At 49.1% G+C, this 23,080-nt stretch overlaps 1 protein-coding gene across 1 annotated transcript in view; it reads left to right on the top strand.

The window, feature by feature from the left end:
* The window catches only part of LOC115085885 (zinc finger protein 225-like), a 93,731-nt gene that overhangs the window by 15,733 nt on the left and 54,918 nt on the right, over nucleotides 1-23,080 (top strand). Inside the window, exons 2-3 of the mRNA XM_029592423.1 lie at nucleotides 6,618-7,120; nucleotides 10,295-10,411. The gene's annotated coding sequence lies outside the window, so the exon portion shown is untranslated. The remainder of the gene's footprint in view (nucleotides 1-6,617; nucleotides 7,121-10,294; nucleotides 10,412-23,080) is intronic.

The following is a 23,080-nucleotide window of genomic DNA, read 5'->3' on the forward strand; positions in this document are numbered from 1 at the left end:
CCTCAAAAAACATCAGATAACACCCAATAATTGAAACTAATAAGGGTTTTTAAAATCCTCCACTTCCATACCTGTCACCCTGAGATTGTCATAGACTGGGGGGCGCGCACACAATATGCTCCCTCTGTCTGTCTGCCATGCACGCTTGATAAGAGAGATAGGAAGCATGCATGTGCATGAGAGAGACACACATATCTCTCTCTCTCCCTCTCACAAAAACATGTTCCCTGTCTCACACACATACATGCTCGGTGAGAGACAGAGGGAGCATACATGCTTCTGTCTCTTTCTTATACATATATATGCTTTTCCTCTATCTGTCTTACACATGACATGCACACCCACTTTACATGGCCCCGTGCGACTGGGGAGGCAGAGGAGGGAGGCAGATAATGTGAGGCAGCAGTCCAAGGAGGCAGGCACATAACCCTTAATTTGCCAAGACCAGCATGCAGCACAGACAGCAATATAAATGTTTTAAGTCTGCAATGGCGGCGTCACCCGCGTGGAACTCAAGGGATGACTGGACCTGGGAGTGGACTCTTGAGACATCAGAGAGATGGCCAGGCCAGCCTACGACTTGGAGGGAGGCAGTGCCAGGCACAGATCACAACTGCGGCAGACAGTAAGAGGCTGTAGTGTAGGACCAAAGCATCTGGCTACGGTGGGTTGACAGCGTACACATGTTCACTTTGCAATCGCAACTCTCACACTAATAAATCACCAACTAGCAGCTTTAGCACTGACCCCTCTCCACCCACGGTTGTGCGAATCGGGACCCGGTACAGCAGCAGTAGCCCTTCCTGAGCCACAGCAGGGATGCAGCCAACACATTTTTCCAACAGAAGTTGCCCAAGAGCAAAGCCATCACAGCAGAGCCATTTGAGAAGCACACGCTTAGTGCAGTCAACGCATGCTGCTTTTCTGTTTTTGCGGCTGCACCGGCAGGTTGTCACCTGGGGCGTACCACCCTCCTCACCTGCCCTTAGTGCACCACTGTTGGGTGGCAGTTCTAGTCACAGCATTGGCAGCAGAGAATCTCGTGCGCAGACCAACTTGAATCATGTGCGAAGACCTTTGAGTTTGTGTGCATCTGTGCACGCTCGCGGCATAGAGGGAACATTGGTGGTTAGGAAGAACAAGAAAATGGAAAAACTAAATGAATTCTTTGCCTGTCTTTACTGAGGATGATGTTGGAGGTCAATAATAACTCAGATTAACAAACTAAAGAATAACAAATCCCTGGGACCGGATGGTATTCACTAAAGAGTTATGAAGGAACTTTAAAAATGAAATTGCAGACCTGTTTCTGGCGATTTGCAATCTGTCATGTAAAACAACCACGGTACCAGAAAATTGGAGGGTGGCCATTGTGAAGCCAGTTTTTAAAAAGGGCTCCAGGGGTGATGTAGGGAACTATAGACTGGTGAACCTGACGTTGATGCCAGGCAAAATAGTCAACTCTTCTTAAAAAAAAAAAAAAAAAATTACTGATCACATAAATAGACATAGTTTAATGGGGGAGAATGAACATGCTTTTTGCAAAGGGAAATCTTGCCTTAGCGTTTTACTAGATTTTTTTTGAGAGTGTAAATAAACGTGGATCAAGGCAAGCCAGTTGATATAGTGAATCTGGATTTTCAAAAGGCATCTGACAAAGTCCTGCATGAGAGACTCCTCAGGAAATTGGTAGGTATTGGGATCGGAGGCAGTGTCCTGTTGTGGATGGATAATTGGATAAAAAACAGGAATCAGTGGGTAGGACTAAATGGTCTGCTTTTCAAATGGAGAAAGTTCATGAGTGTGCCTCAGGGGTCTGCCTTGAGGCGTATGCTGTTTAAGAAACTCCTAAATCATCTGGAGAAAGGAATGATGTCCAGACTTGTTTCGTATGTTAAAACAGCAGCAGATGAGGAGAATTGCAGACTGGGCTTCTAAACGGCAGATGTCATTTAATAGTGACCAGTGCAAAATAATCCACCTGAGCAAAAAATAATCCCAGCTACAGATACAACACTGCTGGGTTCCTTGGTAGGAGTCGCAGCCTGGGAAAAAGGACCTTGGAGGCCCTGAGGGCCATACCTTGAAATCTTTGCCTTAATGTGCGGCGGCAGCCAAAAAGTCAAATAGAATGTTAGGAATTATTTGAAAAGGAATAGCGAACAAACCTGAGAACATCCTAATACCCTTGTATAGATCCATGTTGTGACCACACCTGGAGTATCGTGTATAGCTCTGGTCTGTCGCCCCCATCTCCAAGAAAGACATAGAGTGGACATAGAAAAGATACAGAGAAGAGCCAAAAAAATGGCACAGGGGATGGGAAAGCTGCCGCATGGAGAGAGGCAAAACCAGATTAGGACTTTTTAGCTTGGAAAAGAGGTGAGTAAAGGAGACCTGATTGAAAAGTATAAAATCATGAGTGAGTAAATAGGTAATGGTTATTTAAAAGAACATTAACATGACGCTCAATTCAAATCTAGAGAATGACCACAATTATACTCTCGGTACCATAATCTCTTGAAAATGTTATCTTGCCTTACACAATAATTTTATTCAATGTTAAACACTATATTACTTAGTTACATTGATTATATAGGAATGATAAGGAAATCCGTTGTTTTTTTACATGTAAAATATATTCAATGTTATACATTACATCACTGTTAACCCTGTAAAAAATTAGCCGTTATAGTTTTTATACCGTTCTACCACAGTTATTAATGTAAAACGTTTGCCTGTTCATGTAAACTGTTGTTATACCTGTAAACCGGAGTGAAGGCTTGTGCTAAATTTCGGTATATAAAAGCATACAAATAAAATAAATATAAGAAATTGCCATGCTGGGTCAGACCAAGGGTCCATCAAGCCCAGCATCCTGTTTCCAACAGAGGCCAATCCAGGCCATAAGAACCTGGCAATTACCCAAACACTAAGAAGATCCCATGCTACTGATGCAATTAATAGCAGGTAATGGACTTCTCCTCCAAGAACTTATCCAAATCTTTTTTGAACCCAGCTACACTAACTACACTAACCACATCCTCTGGCAACAAATTCCAGAGTTTAATTGTGCGTTGAGTGAAAAAGAATTTTCTCCATTTAGTCTTAAATGTGCCCCATGCTAACTTCATGGAGTGCCCCCTAGTCCTTCTATTCTCCGAAAGTATAAATAACTGATTTACATCTACTCGTTCAAGACCTATCATGATCTTAAAGACTTCTATCATATCCTCCCTCTGCCATCTCTTCTCCAAGCTGAACAGCCCCAGCCTCTTCAGCCTTTCCTTATAGGGGAGCTGTTCCATCCCCTTTATCATTTTGGTTGCCCTTCTCTGTACCTTCTCCATCGCAACTATATCTTTTTTGAGATGCGGCGACCAGAATTGTACACAGTATTCAAGGTGCGGTCTCACCATGGAGCGATACAGAGGCATTATGACATTTTCCGTTTTATTAACCATTCCCTTCCTAATTCCTGACTTTCTGTTTGCTTTTTTGACTGCTGCAGCACACTGAGCTGACTATTTTAAAGTATTATCCACTATGATGCCTAGATCTTTTTCCTGGGTGGTAGCTCCTAATATGGAACCTAACATTGTGTAACTACAGCAAGGGTTATTTTTCCCTATATGAAACACCTTGCACTTGTCACATTAAATTTCATCTGCCATTTTGATGCCCAATCTTCCAGTCTTGCAAGTTCCTGCTGTAATATATCGCAATCCACTTGTGATTTAACTACTCTGAATAATTTTGTATCGTCCACAAATTTAATAACCTCACTCGTCGTATTCTTTTCCATATATATATATATATATATATATATTCCTTTCCATATATATATATGATCTGGAAAGGAATACAAGATCAGTGCGGATTCTCTCCGACAATGCGACGACGGTTCTACGCCGCATCGAGGCTCATTCAGGCAAAGTGATACTCGTCGCGCCAGAGTGGCCGAGGCGCCCTTGGTTTGCGGACCTTCTCAATCTGCTGGTAGACGGCCCGCTGAGATTTCATCCGTCCCCGAGTCTGCTGTGACAAGGTCCTGTTTATTTCACAGAGGTAGATCGCTTTTGTCTAGCAGCTTGGCTTTTGAAAGGCAGAGATTGAGAAATAAGGGTTACTCAGAGGAGGTGATTACTACGCTTTTGCAGTCCTTAAAACTTCTACCTCCATAGCCTACGTCAGTTTGAGGTATTTTCGAGGACTGGTGCCATTCAGGGCTACTATTCCGGATGTTCTGGCCTTTCTGCAGGCAGGTCTAGTAAAAGGTCTAGTCTTCAATTCCCTATGAGTTCAGGTGGCAGCCCTTGGTAGTTTTTGAGGAAAGGTACAGGGCCTCGCTCTATTGTTTCATCCAGATGTGGTTTGTTTTCTACATGGTGTTAAAACATCTTCTTCCTCTGATTCGGAACCCCTGTCCTTCGTGGAAGCTCAACCTGGTTCTCCGTGCCCTTTTGTAATGCGCCTTTCGAGCCGCTGACGTGGGCGACCTTGAAAGATCTGATGTTAAAGGTCATTTTCCTTGTGGCTATCGTATCGGCGCGGCGTGTTTCGGAGCTACAGGCCTTATCTTATCAGGAGTCCTTCTAAAGGATTTCTAATGAAGAAGTTTCTTTACGAACGGTTCCCTTCTTTCTTCTGAAAGTAGTATCCTCTTTTCATTTGAATCAGATGGTGGCGCTCCCGTCCTTGGTGGGTCTTCCGAGTTTAGGGGGTTAAGACAGTTGGACGTCAGATGCGTGCTTATACGTTATTTGGAGGTCACGAACGGTTTCAGTCTTTCGGACCATCTGTTTGTCCTATGGAGTGGTCCCAGGAAGGGTCAGAAAGCTTCAAGGACCATCATTGCATGCTGACTGAAGGAAGCTATTGCTTCGGCTTACCTAGTTCAGGGCCATCCAATTACAGTCGATCTCCGGGCTCAATATACTAGATCATAGGCGACTTCGTGGGTGGAATGTCAGCAGGTGTCGCCACAGGAGATTTGTCGAGCAGCTACGTGGAAATCTCCGCACATGTTTGCTAGGCATTACCGTCTAGATGTCCGGGCCCCAGAGCCCAGTTCTTCGGGGCCAGTGTTCTCCAAGCAGGACTCTCAGTCCCACCCTGGTTAGGGAAGCTTTGGTACAATCCAGGAGTCTGGACTGATCTAGGTACATACAGGGAAAGGAAAATGGGGAAATGGTCCGCTCGGCCGGTTGATGTTCATGTTCTGCAGATTTATTCAATGCATTTTGATATTATGCGTCCACCTTCAAAGGGTAGGAGAATGGGCATGTTTTCGTTCGTTACCAGTTTTTCATTCCCTCTGCTCTAAGAGGGGGGGAAATTTTGGTTGTACTAGTTTACTTTTCTCTGCTTGGGTTCAGTGTAATACTGATAGACTGTAGGTGGCACCTCAGAGGTGTAGGACGGAGTCCGTTAAAACTTCTCTGTCTCCATCTGCCGGAGGGGAGGCAAAACCCAGGAGTCTGGACTGATCCGTGGTACTACAGGAAAGAAAATTAGCAGGTAAAGACCAATTTTCCTTTACATTGGCCATCCTCCAGTCTTCAGGTACAATGGATGATTTTAATGATAGGTTATAAATTTTAACTAATAGATCAGAAATTTCATTTTTGAGTTCCTTCAGTACCCTAGGATGCATACCATCCCGTCCAGGTGATTTGCTACTCTTTAGTTTTTCAATCTGGCCTACTACATCTTCCAGGTTCACAGTGATTTGGTTCAGTTCGTCTGACTCATCACCCCTGAAAACCATCTCCGGAACTGGTATCTCCCAACATCCTCATTAGTAAACACTCATTAGTATTCTTTCAAACAATTCTATGCTAGGGGACACTCCATGACATTAGCCACCCCCTCCAATTGTAGGAAGCATTTTTTTCACTCTGTGCACAATCAAGCTATGGAATCTGTTGCCGGAGGATGTGGAAGAGGCAATTGACATAGTGGGGCTCATAAGAGGATTGGACCTGTTTCTGAAGGGAAAGTTCATAAACTGTTATTACCCAGGTAGACTTGGGAAAGTCAGCGCTTATCCCTGGGAGTGAGAGAGAGAGAGAAAAATCAGCTATTGGGGATCTGACGGGTACTTGTGACCTGTGCTGGCCACTGTCTGACAGAGAATGCTGGGCACCGTGGGCCTTGGTCTGACCCAGCGGAGGTGGTACTCATGAAAGGGTGTTGAACATCATGCAGAGGGGGGCACGTGGGGGGGGGGGGGGTGGGGAATTTTGTTTGATTCAGTTCAGTATTTATTTATTTTAAGGTTTTTTTTATATACCGGTATTCGTCGAGACATCATCTGTATATCCACCTATTGCCATCCTGTAAATACCATTACAAGTTTGTAAGCTTTAACACAGAAATAAGTTAATTATTGAAAATACTGTTTGTTAGCCTTTATTTTAGTCATTTGAGGATTGGTCTACTTTTGGGCTGGGAACCCACCTTTTCTCGGGTTACTTGGGCTAGTTTTGGGTTACATATCCCAATTAAAATCTGGCAGCTTTGTCTGTCCCTTAGGAGAGCAGCCGCAGGGGGGAGGACAGGGCTCTGTGAGGATCTGACAACTCATCTGAATTTCTCTTTTCATTTGTCCTCAGCCCCACTTGTCTCTGCCACCAGCTGTTGGAATAGAAAGGGAAAATCTAAATCTCTCCTGCCTCTTACGGATGTTCCTATTGGACCGATGGACCTTTCTGCTGTTCCCGGGACTCCAGTGCTGAGCTCCAGCCCTGCCGCGGAGGAGAAGTCACAGTCTGTAGCGCAGACGCCTCTCCCGGAGCAGCCTAGTAAGGTTATGGAGACCGTGTTGGGAGCTCTGCCTTCCCCAGAGCCAGATCCCTTCTTTGTGAAGTCCATGGCTGAGCCCCCGGGATCAGAGGATGTCACGGCCGGGTCCCTCTCCTGCAATCAACCCTCCCCAGATCCCCTGCAGCCCAGGACTTTGGGCTCTCTGTGGATGGTTCTGGTGCGGCTGGAAACGACAATGAGCAGCAAGTTGGAAAAGATTCAAGGGGAAATCTCCTCCCTGGAGCTGCGCTCGGTGATCCAGGAGAAGAAAATCTCTGCTCACGCTAAGCGGCTGCAGGCGCTGGAGAACAAGGTACAATGAAAATTTACAAATGTTTCTGCTTTGGTTCAGGATAACGTTTCACTGAGAATGAAAGTCCAGCAGCGAGTTAGAGGCCATCCAGTCTTTTCCACAGAGTGCCACATGTATGGTTATCGACTTGTTGATGAGAGGTTGTACGTGAGCTCCTGGCTCTCGGAGAATGAGTCTGATTTCTGGAAGTCAGAGGAGCAGACAGAGAGGTCCAGTATATAGAGGAGACCTTCAGGGACATAGCAGAACAGTCCCCCCTCTAATCAAGCAGCCCATGTGCTCCTTTTCGGGTGGAGCAAGGTCACCTGGCAGGAGACCATCAACCTTGGAGGGGCAGAAAGTGATCCTGTAGCTAGGGGGGGTCAGGAGGGTGGGAGGTTGTAGTTAATTAAATTTAAAGGGTTGGGATGGGGGTTTTTTTGGGGGGGGGAGGGGTTTCCCTCAGAAAGAGAAAGATAAAAGTTTTCTGATCTGGGGAGTGGACTGAAATGTCCCTCCCCAGAATCAAAAACGAAATGGGGACAAAAAAATGTTATGCACTCCCCTAATTTGCTCCATAAGACGAACAGAGCCGGTTTAGCACACCATTTTTTTTTTTTTTTAAATTTCTCCCTCTGAATCCTAGGTGCGTCTTATGGAGCGAAAAATAGGGTAACTGAAATTTGCAGTTTTGTTTTGTGTTTTTTTTCCTTTTAAGCAAGTGAGTGATTTTATATTGGGTAACTGAAGTTTGTTTCCTAGTTTATTTTTTCTTTCTCAAAGTCCTCAGATTGTATAAAAAAAAGTTAATTGGTTTGAATTGAAACTCTCCACTGTTGTTTGAATAGATAATGCTGATAGGCTGAGAGCAGCACCGATGCATGTAAGGCGTGACATCCGTGAACCTGTTGATCTGTCTCTATCTGCTGATCAGAAAGCATTAACCATTCATCTGGACTGGTCTGACTGGATAAGGAGGAAAGGAAATTATCAGGTAAGAACTACCGTATTTTTCGCTCCATAAGATGCACCTAACCATAAGATGCACCTAGGATTCAGAGGGAGAAAATTAAAAAAAAAAAAATTGTGTGCTAAACGGGCTCTGTCCCCAGGCGTCTGTGCATCTTATGGAGCAAATTAGGGGAGTGCATAATATATATATATATATATATATATATATATATATATATATATATATATATATTTTTTTTTTTTTTTTTTGCCCCCATTTTGTTTTCAGGTCTGGGGAGGGCCATTTCAGTCCACTCCCCAGATCAGAAAACTTTTATCTTTCTCTTTCTGTGGGAACCCCCCATCCCAACCCTTTAAATTTTATTAACTACAACTCCCCACCCTCCTGACCCCCCCCCCCCCCCCCAAGACCTGCCAAAACTTCCTGGTGGTCCAGCGGGGGTCCGGGAGCAATCTCCTGCACTTGGGGCCGTCAGCTGCCAGTAATCAAAATGGCACCGACGGCCCTTTGCCCGTACTATGTCACAGGGGCCGACCAATGGCACCGGTAGCCCGTGACATAGTAAGGGCAAAGGGCCGTTGGTGCCATTTTGATTACTGGCAGCCGACGGCCCAAGTGCAGATCGCTCCCGGACCCCGGCTGGACCACCAGGGACTTTTTGGCAAGTCTTGGGTGGGGGGGGAGTTTGGGTGTCAGGAGGGTGTGGGGTTGTAGTTAGATTTGTAGTTATGTTTTGGTTTTTTTTTTATATATTGGCTCCATAAGACGCACATTTTCTCCCCACTGTTTGGGGAAAAAAAAGTGCGTCTTATGGAGCGAAAAATACGGTAATTTCACCTTTATATGTCTGCATGTGAATGCCAGAAATCTGAACAGTAAGACTGGCAAGTTAGAAAGTATGGTAGCGTATGAGAATTTAAATGTGTAAAGCATCTTGGAGAAGTGGCACAAGGAGGATAACCAGTGGGACACATTTATACCAGGGTATTTATTCATTTGAATTATATTCCACTTTTCAGGAACTTCAAAGCAGATTACATTCACGTACTGTAGGTATAAATTATATCAACATGAATAGGCAGATCAAATTGGTGGAGGAATGGCAGTCTGTGTAAAAGATGGCATATAATCTAGCATGATAAAAAAAAAATCCCGTAGAAAACAAATTGCAGTGGGGAATCCTTATAGCTAGAAATTCCATGTGTGATAGATAAGAGTACAGTAGTGGGTGTATACTACCAGCCACCTGGCTGAAATGAAGAAACAGATTGTGATATGCTAGCTGAGATTAAAAAAGCAAATACATTTGGAAACACAATAATGGGAGATTTAAATTACCCCAGTATTTATTGGATCAATATCTCAATATCTGGAACATGCTAGAGAGGTTAAGTTTCTAGATGCCGTAAATGACTGATTCATGGAGCAGTTGGTCCCAGAACCAATGACAGGGGCAGCTCCTTTAGATCGAGCCCTCTGTGGAATGCACGGCCTTGTGCAAGGGTTACTGTGGTGGGGCCGCTAAACGTTAGCAATCGTGCAAAATTTGGCATAATCACTGGAGAGTTGACATTAAAACTACTTTATTTTCTTTTACTCCTACTACTTTTCTGTTATTGAGTGTGATGATTATTTTATTTTGTGTATATTATGTTGTAATCCACACTGAACAAGTTGGATTAATGGAATAGAAAATGTTCAAATAAATAGAAAGGGAGTTCAGGATAGAAGGAGGAAAATAGAAAACACATTATAAGGAGCGGTTGCAAGGGTTAAAAGTTTGCATAAGCTGTGGACATTGTTTAAAAATACCATTTTGGCAAGGCTGAGGAGGAGCAATGCCAGACCACATCAGGCAGCTGCTGGGGATTGTGCCCCCTCCCTCTGTGGCACCGACATCAACGTTGGGTGCCCCCTGAGTCTCTCTGCTAACTAGGCGACAGCGGTGCCCAGACAAAGCCGTGTATCAAAGGGGCACCCCACTTATTCCAGGCTTTTCTTTTTTCCCCTCTTGTATCGTTTAATGGAAAGGAAGAGGCAAGCCAAATCTAATCATTTTCCTTTAGTATCCACTCCTACTAGTGCCCTCTGGATGCCCTTGTTCAGTGACCATCTGCTTCTCAAACTGATACGAGCGGCGAGGGGGCAGAAATCTGTCAGCCCTGATCAACGGGCACTACCCCCTCCATCTCAGGTTGTGAAGGTTTTCTTCTTCTCCGCAGGATTCTGTGGCCCTGCACCCCGAAGCTACTCATCCCGCCGGCGTGGACACCTCTGTGATGAGAAATCTCCCGGTATCGGTGGCTGGGGCTCCGCGCCGGACCCTGCAGAAGGCGAAGGTATGAAATGCTTCGGCTGCTCCGACCAGTACGTGGTAGGATTGGAGCAGTGTTTTGTAGGGATGGAACAGCATGTTACCACATTTAAGCATCAACTCTGTACATTACACGTTACTCAGTTAGCTAGTATAGAAGACCAGCTTTTTTTTTTTTATATATATAATGAATTGGAGTCCTTTGAGAATTTAATTAGATCCAAGAATTTGCAAATCTTGAATTTTCCTAAAACTAGATTGCTGTCCTCCTTCCCCCCCCCCCCCCCCCCCCCACCAAGTTATTTAAAAATATATTTTAGGGAGATATTACAAACTCTCCGCTCAGCCGGAGTTTTCTTTACGAGCGGGTTATAAATGGCTATAAATAAATGAATAGCTGAGGATAATGACATTTCTTTTAATGTTATGTTCCCGATCTAAAGAGGGGAGGCCTGAATCTGCTTGCTTCCTTTAATAGTACAGAACTATTGGACTTCACTTTTTACACGTGTCCAAGTTAAATTTCATCTGCCATTTCCCTCTATGTACCTGGATTTATGCATCCCTGCCAGCAGATGGAGACAGAGAGTTTCACTGACCCTGCTTCATAATCCCTGGTGCCACCTGCCAGTTCCTTGGAATTTCTCTGTCTCCAGCAGATGGTGGCTGGTGCATAAACCTGCAGTTCTGAGGTCTGGTGAATTTTTTTTTCTTTTCTGGGTGTGAGCCTTTCCTCCCCAGGGGTGTTTGGGTCCTGGTGGATCCTTCCCTGTTTAGTTGAGGTGACCTTTTTGTGTGCTCGCTCCGTTGGTCCGTAGGGTGTAAATCTGGTGGTCCAGCTCCCTCCCCTTCACGAGGCTGCTCAGGAGACTGGTATCTTTTTTTTTTTTTCATCAGCTTGCCTCTCTTTCTTTAAATTTCTGGTTTCAGTCTCTCCTTATTTCTTTTTGCCTTTTGCTGAACCTGAACTGGACAGCTCCATGTTCTGTGCAGAGGAGAGGCTGACCAGAGTTTTAAAGTTGTTAAAAGTAAGGCTGTCTTGCAGGCTGCTCTCTCCCTCCGGTCCCTGTTTGAAGTGGGTGTGCAGGCTCTGTTTCTTGCTCCCTTTCGCCTAATTTGTTTGGGGCTCGGCAGGGGGGTTTTCCTATCGGCATGGTTTGCGGCTCTGTTTGCTGCGCTTGTGGCGCAGGATCGGCGCGGCTCAGCCACTTTGGTTTATGTGCAGCCTGCATTTCTGGGGGAGAGGGTCCTTCGGAGGCGACTGCGAGAGGCAGGAACCATCGTTTTGGGTTCTCCCCCCCCCCGAGGGTTTTTGTGAAGCGCCGATGTGCAGACCATGGCAGGCCTCCGATTTCCTCCGTCGCAGGAACGGCGTCCATTTTGGCTCCCCCGGCAGCGCGATCTGTTCAGATGGAAGATAGGGGAGATTTGCCTCCACATCTTTCTCCAGCCCACCCGACCACGGTAGAAGGTCTGGGGGGGATGAGGTGGTGCGCTTATATCTGCCAATGCCTGCATCCACGGACACTGCGCTCTCACAGGTACCTCGGGCCTTCTCTTCTGATTTTGTTCTCCTGCTGCATGAGGCATATTTAGCTCAGCAGGAGGATTTGGGTAGCCAGTCTCACCCTCTAGGGGTTAGAGAGGCGCTCCAGGGTCTGAGAAATCCTGATTTGGAACCCTCCACTGGAACAGCGTTCGCGGCGTCCTGGGTTTCCCTGTATGTACCAGGATCAGTCCAGACGGTGGGTTATGTCCCCCGTCCAGCAGATGGAGTCAGAACAGACTTCGAGGGACGTCACCAGTATAAGCCAGTGCTCCCTCTGCTGGAGCTCAGTATCTTTCTGACTCCAGCAGATGAGAGTTGGGGGATCCACGGTCTCCCCAGGCTGTCAGGATCCTTTTTCAGGATTTCTCTTTATTTCTCCTCATTCTTGTTATTGAGCTAATTGAATCAAGTTAAAGTTAAATTCTTTGAAAAAAAAAAAAAGAGAGAGGTTTCTTGTTTGGAGGCGTGGCTTTCTGCCTTCTCTCTTGCTTCCTTCTCTGTTGCTTCCTCCGTTTCTGGGGTAAGTTTGGTTTTTTGTTTTCCTGTGTTGATTTTTCCTTTCAGGGTTTTTTCTCTTCACAGGTTGTTGGTGCCCCGTGGTTGCCGGTGGGCCGGCTCCCACGTGTGGGCAGGCGATCCCGAGGCTTTGCGGCCTATTTTTCGCGTCCTCTTCGGCGCTGCAGGGATCCCTTTGGCGGGTTGTGCAGGCCCTCCGGCCCCCCCGCGGCACCTCCTTAGTGCCCCTGGCCCCCCCCCCCCGAGGTTTTTTTTGCCCGCTCCCGACGAGTTTTGAGAATGCCGCGGCCGTCTCGATGCGCGGCCTGCGGCGAGCCGGGGTCCCGGATTTCGCGGGAGGGGATCTGCGCGAGGTGCCTCCCGGGTGGGGAAGGCACCTCGCAGCCGGCAGACGTTTTTTCCTCTCTCCCCTCCCCCCGGCAGGGGCGGCGCGGGCCGGTCACTTCGCCGCCGTTGGCGGGAACGGCGGCCATTTTGCTTTCGCGGCACCTCGCTGCGGTTGAGGCTGTGACCGAGCGGAAGGATTTTCGGGAGGTCTCACCTCCGAATTTATCCCCGGAGGGGGGCTTGCCCGATCCTGGGCCCTCGGAGGTTCCTTCCTCGGACCCCCCTCCCAGCTTGCCTCGTTTTTCACCTGAGTTTATTCTACTCATGCATAGTGCGTACCTGCAGGGATTGGGGGCTCCCGGGGACCTGGCCCTTCGCCCCCCACCGGCAAAGACTCCTCGGGTGCCTGTGGCCCCTCCTGGGATGCCCCCTGACCTGGTTGGGTCGGTGTCTGGGGCCCCAGCCCCTCTTCCGCGTACTCGGCCTCCCACGGGAGCGGCGGCACCGATCTCGCCACCCTCACCGGATCCCGCGGACCCTGCGCTCTCGGAGCTCCCTTCCGAAGGGGATGACCCGCTGGCACTACGGATTTTCCAGCGGGACGAACTGAATGATCTGATCCAGCAGATCCTTTTGGAACTGGATCTTGATCCTCCTCCGGATCCGCCGCTCCCGGTGGCGCCCGCCGTCACCACATCGGCCAGAAAGGGGGACCCAGTTCTCGCTGCCCTTCGTCCTAGGCCTCGGGCATTTCCCATCCATGAGTCTTTCCTGCAGCTTCTCACCAGGGAGTGGGATACCCCTGAAGCCTCATTTAAGGTCACTCGTGCCATGGAGAAGTTGTACCCGCTGCCAGAAGACTTCTTGGATCTTATCAAGGTTCCCAAGGTGGATTTGGCTGTCTCTGCGGTCACCAAGAGGACGACGATCCCGATCACGGGCGGCACAGCGCTCCGGGATACCCAGGACCGCAAGTTGGAAGTATTCTTGAAGAAGGTTTTTGAAGTATCCGCCTTGGGCATGCAGGCTGTCATGTGTACCTCGCTGGCTCAGCGGGCCAGTCTCCGGTGGGTGCAACAGTTGCTGACTTCTCAAGCGTTGCCACCGGACGAAGCAGCGCAGGCTGACCGCCTGGAGTCCGCGATAGCCTATGGGGCCGATGCCCTATATGATCTCTTCCGAGTACAGGCGCGTTCCATGGTATCGGTGGTGGCGGCTAGGAGGCTCCTTTGGCTCCGCAACTGGGCGGCGGATGCTTCTTCTAAGTCGAGCTTGGGGTCCTTGCCTTTCCGCGGCAAATTCTTGTTTGGAGATGACTTGGATCAGATCATCAAATCTCTCGGGGAGAATGCTGTTCACCGACTCCCTGAAGACAGACATCGACCCTCCAGGGCTTTTGCGTCCACCTGGACTAGGACCCGAGCACAGAGGCGCTACAGGTCGTACAGGCAGCCGGGGACCCGGGCTGCCTCCTCCTCCTCCAGACCCCAGACCTGGTCTCGGTCCTTTCGGGGGCGCCGCTCCGCCCGTGACGGCTCAGGACAGGGTCCTCCGCCACCAAAGTCGTCCCAATGATGCCAGATGCCCCCACTCCTCCACGCCCAGGATAGGGGGGTGCCTGGCGGATTTCTACGGGGAGTGGGTGAGGATATCGGCGGACCAGTGGGTTCTGGACACTATAAGGGAAGGCTACGCTTTGGAGTTTGCCCGTCCTCCCAGAGACCGGTTCCTCTTCTCTCCCTGTGGCTCGGACCTCAAGCGGGCGGCGATACAGCAGACTCTGGATCGACTACAAGGCATAGGAGCCATTGCCCCCGTCCCCTTCGGCGAGGTGGGCTCGGGTCACTATTCTATCTACTTCGTCGTGCCAAAGAAGGACGGTTCCTTCCGGCCCATTCTCGATCTCAAGGAAGTCAACAAGTCTCTTCGAGTCAGCAGGTTCCGCATGGAGACGCTGCGCTCGGTGATTGCAGCGGTTCATCGAGGGGAATTTCTGGCATCCTTGGATCTGACGGAGGCCTATTTGCACATTCCCATCCTGCCGGCGCATCGTCGTTTTCTCCGCTTCAAGGTTCTGGGTCAGCACTTTCAGTTCACAGCTCTCCCGTTCGGTCTAGCGACAGCTCCTCGCACCTTCACCAAGATCATGGTTGTCGTCGCCGCGGCTCTCCGCAGGGACGGGATACTGGTCCATCCCTATCTGGACGATTGGCTGATTCGATCGAAGTCCTTTGCCCACGGACAGGAGTCGGTGGCCAGGGTGATCCAGGTCCTGCAATCCCTGGGATGGGTCGTGAACTTCGCCAAGAGTTCTTTGGTTCCTTCTCAGCGCCTGGACTTCCTGGGTGCCAGCTTCGACACGCTACAGGGCAAGGTGTTCTTGCGTCCAGACAAGGCTCAGTCGTTGCGGGAGCATGTCTGTCGTTTTTCAGCTTTGCAGGAGCCCACTTCCTGGAATTATCTTCAGTTGCTAGGAGTGATGGCGTCCACCATCGATATGGTGCCCTGGGCTTTTGCGCACCTGCGCCCTCTGCAGGCGTCCCTCCTCTCCAGGTGGAAACCGGTGTCCCAGGATTATCAGGTGATCCTTCCTCTCCCCTCTGTCGCCAGGGACAGTCTGGACTGGTGGCTGGTGCCGACGAATCTGGCTCAGGGGGTCTCCCTCAATGTTCCCAATTGGGTGGTGGTCACCACCGATGCCAGCCTCGTGGGCTGGGGTGCCGTCTGCGACCGAAGCGCAACGCAGGGGACGTGGTCCCCGACAGAGGCGACCTGGCCGATCAACCGTCTGGAGACCAGGGCGGTGCGGCTGGCACTACAGCTGTTCCTTCCCCTGGTGCGGAACAGAGAAGTACGAATCCTCTCCGACAACGCCACCACGGTGGCCTATATCAATCGACAGGGAGGCACGAGAAGCAAACATGTCTCCCTAGAGTCGACCCCCCTAATGGAGTGGGCGGAAAGGCATCTAGTCAGGATCGCAGCTTCTCACATCGCCGGAGTGGACAATATCCAGGCGGACTTTCTCAGTCGTCAACAACTGGATCCCGGCGAACGGGAGCTCTCCGCCGAGGCGATGCGGCTGGTGGTTCAGCGGTGGGGCGCGCCGCATTTCGATCTGATGGCCACGGCCGCCAACGCCAAGGCACCTCGGTTTTTCAGTCGCCGGAGGGAACGAGGCGCGGAGGGGGTGGATGCCCTAGCCCTCCCTTGGCCGACTCATCGGCTGCTCTACGTCTTTCCTCCGTGGCCCTTGGAGGGCAAAACGCTCCGCAGGATAGAACATCATCAAGGGCCTGTGGTACTCGTCGCTCCGGAGTGGCCGCGCAGGCCCTGGTTTGCGGACCTTCTCCAGCTGGCGGTGGACGGCCCGCTTCGGCTCGGTCATCTTCCTCGGCTCCTGTGCCAGGGTCCAGTATATTTCGACCAGGCCGAACTCTTCTGTCTTGCGGCATGGCTTTTGAACGGCACCGCCTTCGACGCAGGGGCTACCCTGAGGCGGTAGTTTCTACGATGCTGCGGGCCCGGAAGTCTTCTACTTCTGTTGCTTATGTGCGAGTTTGGAGAACTTTCGACGTCTGGTGCTCTTCCAGGGGGATCCGACCCACGGAGGCGTCTGTCCCATCGATTCTGCAGTTCCTTCAAGATGGTCTGGATAAGGGACTTGCCTATAATTCCCTACGAGTCCAAGTGTCGGCCCTGAGTTCTTTCGTGCGAGCGGATGGCTCTCTTCTCCTGCAACTGGACGTTGCCCGTTTCCTCAAGGGGGTCAAACATGTGCGCCCTCCTGTCCGGGATCCTTGTCCCTCCTGGAGCCTCAACCTGGTGCTTCGAGCCTTGTCAGGGGCACCTTTTGAGCCGATACGTGGAGCGACCCTCAAGGATCTGACTCTAAAGGCGGTCTTCCTTGTGGCCATCTGCTCTGCGCGTCGTGTCTCGGAGCTACAAGCGTTGTCCTGCAGGGAGCCTTATCTCAGGTTCACGGATTCCGGGGTCTCCCTGCGCACCGTTCCTTCCTTCCTTCCGAAGGTTGTCTTGTCTTTTCACTTGAATCAGACGGTAGAACTTCTGTCCTTTGGACCCAGCGAGCCTAGGTCTCTTCGTCTCTTGGATGTCAAGCGCACCTTGCGTCACTATCTGGAGGTGACCAATGATTTCCGGCTCTCAGATCATCTCTTCGTTCTCTGGTCCGGTCCGAGGAAGGGGTGTCAGGCCTCGAAGACGACGATTGCACGTTGGCTTAAAGAAGCTATCTCGGTCTCCTACATTGGAGCTGGCCGTCTTCCGCCTAGCGGGGTTATCGCTCATTCCACCCGCTCACAGGCGGCGTCCTGGGCGGAATCTCGCTCCGTCTCCTCCCAGGAGATCTGCCGAGCAGCGACGTGGAAGTCGCTGCATACCTTTTCACGACATTATCGACTGCACCTGGCGTCGTCCTCCATGGGACATTTTGGTGCCCAGGTTCTCCGAGCAGGGCTTTCAGGGGCCCACCCGGTTTAGGGAAGCTTTGGTACATCCCACAGTCTGGACTGATCCTGGTACGTACAGGGAAAAGAAAATTATTCCTTACATGCTAATTTTCGTTCCTGTAGTACCGAGGATCAGTCCAGACGCCCACCACTCTGGGATCTTTTTGCTTCTGCTCGGTTCTGATGCCTGTCGATATCTTCTATTACCTGCTGTTTGTGCCTTGTTTCTGTTTTGCACAGCTCTCTACAAGTTGGGTTCTTACCGCTCGTTGGCGGTTCATTGTTATTGCAGTTTAGTGCCTGTCTTTTCAGGTATGTTGAGTAACTTGATTCAATCCCTTTCGGGTCCTTTGGGCTTTGCTATATGGGATACTGAGCTCCAGCAGAGGGAGCACTGGCTTATACTGGTGACGTCCCTCGAAGTCTGTTCTGACTCCATCTGCTGGACGGGGGACATAACCCACCGTCTGGACTGATCCTCGGTACTACAGGAACGAAAATTAGCAGGTAAGGAATAATTTTCTTTTGCTGATGCAGACTCTGATGACTCTGTTGGGTCTCAGGGGGACCCTGGGACGCAGGCGGCCTTGTTGTTGCAGACTCTGAGTATCCATCCAGATGACGTCTGCATATCTCAAGGAGATGATCTAGATAATCTTCCAGTCTCAGAGGGTGATGACCCTAAAGTGCTCCACTTTTCCGGAAGGAGGAGTTAGGCCCTTTGATTCCTCAGGTTTTGGAGGAACTGGGGCTGAAAGTCCCACAGGAAAATGCAGATATGGAAGGTGCGGATCCGGTTCTGGATGGGCTTCGGGCTCCCCTGCGAGCTTTTACCTATCATAAGTCGATGAAAAAGATGGTGGATCGAGAATGGGGAGTGCCCGACTCTGGCTTGAGAGTGGGAAAGGCGATGGCTAATCTTTATCCCTTGCCGGAACAGACGGAGCTCTTTTCCCTTCCAAAGGTGGACACTGCGGTTTCAGTCACAAAGAAGATGACTATCACTGTTGCAGGTTCCGCGGCGTTGAAGGATGTTCAAGACCAGAAGTTGGAAAATCAACTCAAAAGGATTTTTGAGGTATCGGCCCTGAGTCTCTGTGGGCAGCTATCTGCTCCAGCTTCATGCAAAGGGCTTGCCTGCACTGGGTTCAGCAGCTTCAGGACGGGCAGGCAAATTCGGGAGTCGAAGCAGATAAAGCAGAGCACTTGGAGGCATCGGTTGCTTACGTGGTGGACACCTTGTATAACTTGGTCAGAATTACCTCCTGTATTATGGGTTCCACGGTGTCAGCCAGGCGGTTGTGGTTATGCAGCTGGTTGGCAGATGTTTTGTTTGTCTTGTTTAGGCTGAATGCCTATTAAGATGTGCCTCTTTGGTGAGGATTGGAGCACTTGATGAATGACCTGGGTTAGAATAAGGTGCATAAGTTGCCGAAGGATAAGGCTAAGGGCAAGCAGACTTTTCAATCTGTGTTGCATTTTTGGGATATTAGGAGGTCGCATCAGGCGAGAGGAGCCCTGGCCTCGCAAAAGCAGTTCTTTTCTCGAGGTCAGACCTGGAGGCAGTCCTTTCAAGGCAGTTGACGGCCTTTCAGAGCTTCCTCCAATAGTGGGGCCGCTGGAGCCAAATCCTCACAATGAGGCGAGGTGGGTCCACTCCGCTGTTTCTTTTATAGGGGGTCATCTAGCCCGATTTTATGGGGAGTGGACCAAGATCGCTCAAGATCAGTGGGTCCTCAGCGTAATAAGAGACGGTTATACATTAGAATTTGTCCGGCCCGTTCGCAGTTTGTTTCTAGTTTCCCCCTGCGGGTGGTTAAAAAAAGCTTCGGGCGGTCTGGGGAACATTAGATAGGTTACAGGCCGTAGGAGCGGTGGTTCCGTTTCCGCAGAGTGAATGAGGCAAGGGTCGGTATTGCATCTACTTCGTAGTTCCAAAGAAAGAAGGCTCTTTTCACCCCATTCTGGATTTAAAACAGATCAAACTGGTGCTAAAGGTCCCGAGGTTTCGGATAGAAACTCTTTGGTCAGTAATCGCAGGAGTGCGCAAGGATGAGTTCCTGGCTTCTTTGGATCTGATGGAGGCCTACCTACATATCACTAACAGTTCCTGAGGTTCATGGAACTGGGTCAGCATTTCCAGTTTCAGGCTCTCCTCTTTGGGCTGGCCACGGTGTTCCGCACATTCACCAAGATAATGGTGGTGGCAGCGGCGTTGCGGCGTGAGGGAGTCCTTGTGCACCTTTATCTAGACGATTGGCTCATCAGAGCAAAGTTGGAATCGCTTGTCGTACGGTGATGCAGAAGGTAATCGCCAGCCTAGAATCTCTAGGCTGGGTGGTGACTTTGATGAAGAGCCAGCTGATCCTGTTTTGGACCCTAGACTACTTGGGGGCTCGGTTCAACACGCTGAAGGGCAAGGTGTTCCTCTCGGAGGAGAGAGCCTGCAAATTATAGTCTCAAGTCCGTCTGTTGGCTTTGCAGGTTCCCAGAGCTTGGGAATTTATGCAGGTTCTCGGCTCAAAGGCCTCAATGCTGGAGTTGGTGCTGTGGGCTTTTGCGCATATGAGACCGCTACAGAGAGCTCTGTTGGCACAGTGGAATCTGTTGTCGGAGGAGTTTCATATGCCCGTCTCACTCGATGGTCCTGCGTGGGACAATCTGGCTTGGTGGCTGCAGTCATCCAATCTAGTCTGTGAGGGTCGATCTAGAGGGCCTGGATTGGGTAATTCTTACTACCGATGCCAGTCTTTCTGGTTGGGGGGGGCAGTATGCCAGCAACAATTGGCCCAGGGTGTTTAGTTGGCAGAAGAAGCCTCTTGGGCTGTCAATCACTTAGAAACCAGAGCAGTGCGGTTAGCGTTGCTTGTTTTTCTACCTTTGGTTCAAGGCCGCTCGGTGAGGGTTTTGTCGGACAATGCAACCACCGTGGCATATATCAATCGGCAGGGCGGAACAGCACTTGATTCAGATAGTGGTGTCTCATATCGCAGGGGTCGAAAAAGTCCAAGCAGATTTTCTAAGTCGCACAATGCTAGATTCAGGGAAGTGGGAGTTGTCCGAGGCAGCGATGCAGCTCATCCGCGAGAGGTGGGGCTCTCCCCATGTGGATCTAATGGTGAAGCGTCTCAATGCAAAAGCATCCTGCTTTTTCAGTCGAAGACGGGAATACAGGGCCGAAGGAGTCGACGCTCAGGTATACCCTGGCCTCAGGGGGGTTCTACTTTAGATATTTCCCCCTTGGCCTCTGATAGGCAAGATGTTGCATCGGATAGAGAAACATCCAGGAGAAGTGTTGGTAACCCCAGAGTGGCCTCATCAGCCGTAGTTCGCAGATCTGGTCAACATGGCAGTGGATGGACCGTTACGCTTCAATCATCTTCCTCGTTTTCTTCGACAGGGCCCCGTATTTTCAGACCAGGCAGATTGCTTTTGTCTAGTGGCCTGGCTTTTGAGAGGTGGCATTTGAGACGAAGAGGGTACCCAGAGGCGGTCATTACTACTCTTCTGCAGGCTAGACAAACATCTACTTCGTTGTCGTATATCTGAGTCTGGAAGGTCTTTGAGGCATGGTGTATAACTAACGGTGTATGGGCCTTACAGTCTTCAGTGTCTCAGGTTTTATCTTTCCTTCAAGAAGGTTTGATCAAAGGCCTATCTTTCAACTCCCTTAGAGTACAGGTAGCAGCTCTGGCTTGTTTACTTGGTAGAGTTGAGGGTTATACATTGTCCTCATCCTGAAGTGGTTAGATTTCTTTAGGGGGTTAAGAATTTGCGCTCTCCGGTGAGAAGAGTTTTTCCATCCTGGAATCTTAATCTCGTTCTCCGAAGTTTGTGTGAGCCACCTTTTGAACCTCTCCGCAGAGCGACTCAAAGATTTGACCTTGAAGGTTGTTTTCCTGGTAGCCATTGGTTCTGCAAGGAGAATCTCTGATTTGCAGGCTTTATCTTGCCACAATCCATTCCTTCAGATCTCGGACTCAGGAGTGTCCTTGCGGACAGTTCCCTCGTTTCTTCCCAAGGTGGTATCTGCTTTTCATGTTAATCAAACAGTGGAGGGAATTGGATGCTTCTGCGCCTCATGCGTGGGAGCTTAGGCTGGTGGATGTCCGTAGGACTTTGCTGAGGTATCTCAAGGTAATGAATGATTTTAGGAGATCTGATCATCTGTTCATTTTATAGAGTGGTTCGAAGAAAGGTACCTAGGCTTCCAAAGCCACCATTACGAGGTAGCTTAAGGAGGCTTTTGGGTCGGCATACATTCCCAAAGGCCGTCAAGTGCCTGAAGGTGTGAGGGCTCACTCTACACGTTCTCAGGCGGCCTTGTGGGTGGAGGCCCAGTTGGTTTCACCACAGGAAATTTATAGGGCAGCGACTTGGAAGTTGCTGCATACTTTTACAAGGCACTACAGTCTAGATGTATGGGATCCGGAGTCTCTGGTCTTTTGATGAGAGAGTCTTGCGAGCTGGACTCTCCAGGTCCCACCCTAAGTAGGGAGCTTTGGTACATCCCCGGAGTCTGGACTGATTTGAGTATGACCCAAAAAGCACAAAGGAAGGCGATCTATAACAGCCGTCAGGATGAAAAGAAAAGAATAGATGCCTGTAGTCTAAAATTAATCCTTTATTGAAGTGGAGACACAAGGGTAGCCCGACTCTGGCCGAGTTTCGCCGTCACAAAACGGCTGCCTCAGGGGCTAAAACATAAATAAAAAACTTTAAGAATATAATTTAATTACTAACAGTAACATATATGAATATCTAAAATGAATGTCTAAAATATTGTAACCAATTATAATATAAATACAAAGAGTAAATAAAAAATAAATAAGTGAATAAACAAAAAACTCAACGTGACATGACATGTAAAGGACTCAAGGTAACACGTAGAATATATAAATTGTACGAAAACTAGCATGTTTAAAAGTTACCTAAAATAAAAACAATCTTAGTGGATAATTAAGACACCACGGTTGCATACACAAATAAAGATACCAAACAGGTCCACAATATTGGTAAAAAAGTGTGAGTATTACCTTAAATCAATCTTCTTGAGTTCATCAATCATAATAAATGAAAGATGATCGTATAGATCACTATATGATCTCTTATACTTCACCACTTCCGGAGGAAGTGGTGAAGACCAGAACTGTGAAGGACTTCAAAGGGGCGTGGGATAAACACTGTGGATCCATAAAGTCAAGAGGCCGCCAATGAAGAGTGGGTGACTCGCCAGAATGATGGCTACTGCCTGGAGACAATACCCTTAGTCAATAAACATACACATGGGTTACTGTGACTCCAACATCACTCTAAGATTCAACAGCAAGAGGAAATGTGGAAAAAAGGATTTGCACTCACAAAGACGGGAGTAGCTGGCTTGTTACGGCGGTTACTACCCCAAACCAAATATCCAAATTACTACCTCCACCTTCCTCTATTCCTGATGCCTTTCAACTAGCTTGATCACTCCATTCTTATACTTCACTTTCAATGCATATCCAGCATAGTTCTCTGCTTCAACAGCAGGGGAAAAGAAAAACTGTTACTTCACACATCCAGCAGAGCTCTCTGCTTAAACGGCAGGGGAGAAGAAAAAAGGGTTCGCACTCACAAAGCGGGGAGTAGCTGGCTTGTTACGGCGGTTACTACCCCAAACCAAATGTACCTGATACTTCACTCTCGACGCATATCCAGCATGGCTCTCTACTTCAACGGCATCGGAGAAAGACTGATACATCACGAATTTCCAGCATAGCTCTCTGCTTCAACGGCAGGGGAAAAGAAAAACTGATACTTCACGCATATCCAGCATAACTTCAACGGCAGGGGA

The sequence above is a fragment of the Rhinatrema bivittatum genome, chromosome 2 (assembly GCF_901001135.1).
Source record: "Rhinatrema bivittatum chromosome 2, aRhiBiv1.1, whole genome shotgun sequence".
NCBI lineage: Eukaryota > Metazoa > Chordata > Amphibia > Gymnophiona > Rhinatrematidae > Rhinatrema > Rhinatrema bivittatum.